This window comes from Coregonus lavaretus, assembly GCF_964263955.1.
Source record: "Coregonus lavaretus genome assembly, chromosome: 15".
NCBI lineage: Eukaryota > Metazoa > Chordata > Actinopteri > Salmoniformes > Salmonidae > Coregonus > Coregonus lavaretus.
In genome coordinates this window covers 16,392,188-16,399,308 of record NC_140002.1, presented here as the reverse complement: position 1 = coordinate 16,399,308, position 7,121 = coordinate 16,392,188, and positions in this window count along the sequence as shown.

Sequence of the window (7,121 nt, the reverse complement as noted above, 5' to 3'; positions counted from 1 at the left end):
GCCGGCCGCGACCGGGAGACTCATGGGCGGCGCACAATTGGCCCAGCGTCGTCCAGGGTAGGGGAGGGAATGGCCGGCAGGGATGTAGCTCAGTTGATAGAGCATGGCGTTTGCAATGCCAGGGTTGTGGGTTCAATTCCCACGGGGGGCCAGTATAAAAAAATAAATAATGTATTCACTAACTGTAAGTCGCTCTGGATAAGAGCGTCTGCTAAATGACGTAAATGTAAATGTAATTATGGGTTATTGAGTGTAGTCCAGTGATAAACAAATCTCAATTTAATCAATTTTAAATTCAGTCTGTAACACATCAAAATGTGGAAAAAGTTAAGGGGTGTGAATACTTTCTGAAGGCACTGTAGGTGTGTGTGTATTTGCCTGTACATCAATTTGGTTGTGTTAGAAACACAGTTAGGTAGCCTACTGCATTCCTTCGAGGGATGGGAGACTTGAGAGGCCGACTAAAATACTGTGCAATAATTGGAATTGCTTTATCTTTTAGACTCATCGGTTAATTTGCAATTTTCCATTTAATTACCAACTCGCACACTGCATTTGCAATTAAAATGAGCGCTGATAACAGAGATGCCTTTTAGCTGATACCACTTGGAATGAGAACACAAGCCAGGAATAGCAATCAGTATACAAATCACACTCACACTAACACACACAACATCCTCAATTTGTATGATTTGGACCGGCGCTTGTCAGATGTAATAAAATATGTGAGCCAGGATCCAATCCAAAGCTGTGTTGAGTGGAGGGCTGAGTTGAGGGGGTGTTATATTTTTGGCCTCCCTGGCACCTTTCCACTCACGTTGGTGTCAGGCCCGGGTCCTAGGATAGGATGGGATGAGCTCACTGGTGGAGCATGCCTGTCCTCTGTGTCGTCATGTCTGTGTCTGGGGCAGAGATGAGCAGCCGTTCGCATCACTTCCTGTCCCTTCTGGCTGTCTGGGTCCTTGTGCTGTCTTGTGCAGTTGTGACCCCTCAAACTCAAAGACACTGTTTCTATTCAGAGTAGAGCAGGGAAATTCTTTATGCTAAATGGTGACTGGGTATGCTATAGGACTGTTTTTATTTTTATTTGCATGGAAGCATGGGTATTTGTGCCCTGTTTTTGTCTTTTCTGCCTGCAAAATACAGTTGAAATGGTTCAGTCCAAAGCAACTCCCTGTGCCTTGCTTTGGTATGACTCACAATGTCAATCTGACTTAACTCCTGAGCACCTCTGACTGTTAACAATTACCATGCAAGTTCAGCCTTCTTAGTAAGGATGACAAATATAATCTATTCCACAGTACCGCTGCCGATCTTTCTGTAAACACACAAGCAATTACAGTGATTCACACCATAGCGTCCTGAGGGACCTTCATGCTCATGACTAGACATGCTGATTCACTGATGTTGTGCTTTGCATGTGAATAGTGTGTATGTGTGAGCATGTTTTTTATGTGTGTGTATGTGTGTGTCGTGCATGCATGTGTGTGTGTCTGTGCATGTGTGTGTCTGTGTGTGTTCAAAAGATGGAGTGTTGTAGAGAAGGGTAGCTTTCAAGAGGTCAAGTCAAGTGGGTCAGGTCTGCGTGTGCTGAACAGGGGTGTATGGGGGGTGAGGAGTGGGTCAGGTCTGAGCGTGCTGAACAGCGGTGTGTGGGGGTTGAGGAGGGTACAGCATGGTCAGCAAGAGGGGATAGACACTGTGTGTGTGTGTGTGTGTGTACATGTGTGGATGCATATGCATGCTCGCCTGAGGTAGAGTATCTTATGATAAGCTGTAGACCACACTATTTACCAAGAGAGTTTTCATCTATATTTTTCATAGCTGTCTATTTACCACCACAAACCAATGCTGGCATTAAGATTGCACTGAATGAGCTGTATAAGGCCATAAGTCAACAGGAAAACGCTTATCCAGAGGCAGCGCTCCTAGTGGCCGGGGACTTTAATGCAGGGAAACTTAAATCCGTTCTACCTAATTTCTACCAGCATGTTAAATGTGCAACCAGAGGAAAAAAAACTCTAGACCACCTTTACTCCACACACAGAGACGCATACAAAGCTCTCCCTCGCCCTCCATTTGGCAAATCTGACCATAACTCTATCCTCCTGATTCCTGCTTATAAGCAAAAACTAAAGCAGGAAGCATCAGTGACTCGGTTAATAAAAAAGTGGTCAGATGATGCAGATGCTAAGCTACAGGACTGTTTTGCTAGCACAGACTGGAACATGTTCCGGGATTCTTCAGATAGCATTGAGGAGTACACCACATCAGTCACTGGCTTCATCAATAAGTGCATCGATGATGTCGTCCCCACAGTGACCGTACGTACATACCCCAACCAGAAGCCATGGATTACAGGAAACATCCGCACTGAGCTAAAGGGTAGAGCTGCCGCTTTCAAGGAGCGGGACTCTAACCCGGACGCTTATAAGAAATTCCGCTATGCCCTCCGACGAACCATCAAACAGGCAAAGAGTCAATACAGGACTAAGATTGAATCGTACTACACCGGCTCTGACGCTCGTCGGATGTGGCAGGGCTTGAAAACTATTACAGACTGCAAAGGGAAGCACAGCCGCGAGCTTCCCAGTGACACAAGCCTACCAGACGAGCTAAACCACTTCTATGCTCGCTTCGAGGCAAGCAACACTGAAGTATGCATGAGAGCACCAGCTGTTCCGGATGACTATGTGATCACGCTCTCCGTAGCCGATGTGAGTAAGACTTTTAAGCAGGTCAACATTCACAAGGCCGCAGGGCCAGACGGATTACCAGGACGTGTACTCCGAGCATGTGCTGACCAACTGGCAAGTGTCTTCACTGACATTTTCAACATGTCCCTGACTGAGTCTGTATTAACAACATGTTTCAAGCAGACCACCATAGTCCCCGTGCCCAAGGACACTAAGATAACCTGCCTAAATGACTACCGACCCGTAGCACTGACGTCTGTAGCCATGAAGTGCTTTGAAAGGCTGGTCATGGCTCACATCAAGACCATTATCCCAGAAACCCTAGACCCACTCCAATTTGCATACCGCACCAACAGATCCACAGATGATGCAATCTCTATTGCACTCCACACTGCCCTTTCCCACCTGGACAAGAGGAACACCTACGTGAGAATGCTATTCATTGACTACAGCTCGGCATTCAACACCATAGTGCCCTCAAAGCTCATCACTAAGCTAAGGATCCTGGGACTAAACACCTCCCTCTGCAACTGGATCCTGGACTTCCTGACGGGCCGCCCCCAGGTGGTAAGGGTAGGTAACAAGACATCTGCCACACTGATCCTCAACACGGGGGCCCCTCAGGGGTGCGTGCTCAGTCCCCTCCTGTACTCCCTGTTCACCCATGACTGCATGGCCAGGCACGACTCCAACACCATCATTAAGTTTGCAGACGACACAACAGTGGTAGGCCTGATTACCGACAATGATGAGACAGCCTTTAGGGAGGAGGTCAGAGACCTGGTCGTGTGGTGCCAGGATAACAACCTCTCCCTCAACGTGACCAAGACAAAGGAGATGATTGTGGACTACAGGAAAAAAAAGAGGACTGAGCACGCCCCCATTCTCATCGACGGGGCTGTAGTGGAACAGGTTGAGAGCTTCAAGTTCCTTGGTGTCCACATCACCAACGAACTATCATGGTCCAAACACACCAAGACAGTCATGAAGAGGGCACGACAAAGCCTATTCCCCCTCAGGAGACTGAAAAAATTCAGCATGGGTCCTCTGATCCTCAAAAAATTCTACAGCTGCACCATCGAGAGCATCCTGACTGGTTGCATCACTGCCTGGTATGGCAACTGCTTGGCCTCCGACCGCAAGGCACTACAGAGGGTAGTGCGTACGGCCCAGTACATCACTGGGGCCAAGCTTCCTGCCATCCAGGACCTCTATACCAGGCGGTGTCAGAGGAAGGCCCTCAAAATTGTCAAAGACTCCAGCCACCCTAGTCATAGACTGTTCTCTCTGCTACCGCACGGCAAGCGGTACCGGAGTGCCAAGTCTAGGTCCAAAAGACTTCTCAACAGCTTCTACCCCCAAGCCATAAGACTCCTGAACAGCTAATCATGGCTACCCGGACTATTTGCACTGCCCCCCCATCTTTTTACGCTGCTGCTACTCTGTCAATTATTTATGCATAGTCACTTTAACTCTACCCACATGTACATATTACTTCTACTACCTCAACTAGCCGGTGCCCCCACACATTGACTCTGCACTGGTACCCCAATGTGTATATAGCCTCCCTACTGTTATTTTATTTTACTTCTGCTCTTTTTTTCTCAACACTTTTTTGTTGTTGTTTTATTTTACTTTTTTATTAAAAATAAATGCACTGTTGGTTAAGGGCTGTAAGTAAGCATTTCACTGTAATGTCTGCACCTGTTGTATTCGGCGCATGTGGCCAATACAATTTGATTTGATATGCGTGTGTTTGTGTGTGTACACTACCGTTCGAAAGTTTGGGGTCACTTAGGCACGTTGTGTTTGCTAATCCAAGTTGATAATTTTAAAAGGCTAATTGATCATTAGAAAACCCTTTTGCAATTATGTTAGCACAGCTGAAAACTGTTGTGCTGATTAAAGAAGCAATAAAACTGGCCTTCTTGAGACTAGTTGAGTATCTGGAGCATCAGCAATTGTGGGTTCGATTACAGGCTCAAAATGGCCAGAAACAAAGACGTTTTTCTGAAACTCGTCAGTCTATTCTTGTTCTGAGAAATTAAGGCTATTCCATGCAAGAAATTGCCAAGAAACTGAAGATCTCGTACAACGCTGTGTACTACTCCCTTCACAGAACAGCGCAAACTGTCTCTAACCAGTTTAGAAAGAGGAGTGGGAGGCCCCTGTGCACAACTGAGCAAGAGGACAAATACATTAGAGTGTCTAGTTTGAGAAACAGGCACAGGTTCTCAACTGGCAGCTTGATTAAATAGTACCCGCAAAACACCAGTCTCAACGTCAACAGTGCAGAGGCGACTCCGGGATGCTGACCTTCTAGGCAGAGTTGCAAAGAAAAAGCCATATCACAGACTGGCCAATAAAAAGAAAAGATTAAGATGGGCAGTCTGAGATATGGCTTTTTCTTTGCAACTCTGCCTAGAAGGTCAGCATCCCGGAGTCGCCTCTTCACTGTTGACGTTGAGACTGGTGTTTTGAGGGTACTATTTAGGCTAAAATCTAAAATGTAAATGTAACTAGTTAGCTATGCGCGCTAGTAGTGTTTCAACCGGTGACGTCACTTGCTCTGAGACCTTGAAGTAGTTGTTTCCCTTGCTCTGCAAAGGCTGCAGCTTTTGTGGCGTGATAGGTAACGATGCTTCTAGGTGACTGTTATCGATGTGTGCAGAGGGTCCCTGGTTCAAGCCCAGGTTGGGGCGAGGAGAGGGACGGAAGCAGTACTGTTGCATGGGCATGTGTGTGCATGTTTGTGAGTGTTAGCTGAGAGAAAAAAATATATTTAATCCATTTTGAATTCAGGCTGTAACATAACAAAATGTGGAATAATCAAGGGGTATGAATACTTTCTGAAGGCACTGTACATGCACAGACAGACAGGTCAACATGTGTATTGGTGTATATACAAAGACAGACAGGTCAATATGTGTATTGGTGTATATACACAGAACAGACAGGTCAACATGTGTATTGGTGTACATGCACAGACAGACAGGTCAACATGCGTATTGGTGTACATGCACAGACAGACAGGTCAACATGCGTATTGGTGTACATGCACAGACACACAGGTCAACATGTGTATTGGTGTATATACACAGACAAACCACTTGTTGGGGTCTGAGAGTACCATACTCGACAATACTAGAGATCAAGCTCAAATGAAACTGTATTCAAAGTGCATTTAAACAATGCAATACGCTTGACATTTATCACAATATCAGGGTTCCAGGGTTATATTAAGGAATGCTCCTCGGCCAATAAGATTAGGTAGCTGGAATTTTGTTTTATAATACTAGGATATATTATTTGACTTAATATTAGGTTAATATGATTGTATCAAAAAAGTAGGTAATGTGTAGTCAGTGTATACATATAGCCCACAGTCACATATATAGACCATTAGACACACACTGAGGTGAGACTGCTGTGTTCACCTAACAGGTTGTGATGCAGGTAAGGGGTCCCTGTGTGTGTGTGTGTGTGTCAACTCCAGAGACTCTATAAGCCAATTAGCTCCCCAGGGAACTCCACCTGGTCCAGTAGACAACCCTGCAGGACTCCTCCAGCTCTGGACAATAGCAATTAGTCCACTGACTGGAGCTTTAATTGGACACTGATTAGATTGGTGTCATAACTATAACCTCCATCCACTACATGGGGAAACAAGGGCACTGATCTCCTATTGGTGTTATGTTGTTGACTTATTACAATGTCACCTGTTCTGTGATGCTACATTGTTTGTGGACTTATTTAGACACTCTATTGTGCATGTCTACAATGTATCATGAGAGAGAGAGAGAGAGAGAGAGAGAGGAGGAGAGAGAGAGAGGAGAGAGAGAGAGAGAGAGAGAGAGAGGAGAGAGAGAGAGAGAGAGAGAGAGAGAGAGAGAGGAGAGAGTGAGAGAGAGAGGAGAGAGAGAGAGGAGGAGAGAGAGGAGAGGAGAGAGAGATGAGAGAGAGAGAGAGAGAGAGAGAGAGAGAGAGAGAGAGAGAGAGAGAGAGAGAGAGAGAGAGAGAGAGAGAGAGATGAGAGAGAGAGAGAGGAGAGAGAGAGAGAGAGAGAGAGGAGAGAGAGGAGAGAGAGAGAGGAGAGAGAGAGAGAGAGAGGAGAGAGAGAGAGGAGAGAGGAGAGAGAGAGAGAGAGAGAGAGAGAGAGAGAGAGAGAGAGAGGAGAGAGAGAGAGAGAGAGAGAGAGAGAGAGAGAGAGAGAGAGAACAGTCTGCGGCTTACCCTACTAGAATCTGAAGTAAAATGTCTACTGTTTGCTGATGATCTGGTGTTTCTGTCCCCAACCGAGGAGGGCCTACAGCAGCACCTAGATCTGCTGCACACATTCTGTCAGACCCGGGCCCAGACAGTAAAACTGAGTAAGACAAAATTAATGGTGTTCCAAAAAAGGTCCAGTTGCCAGGACCACAAATA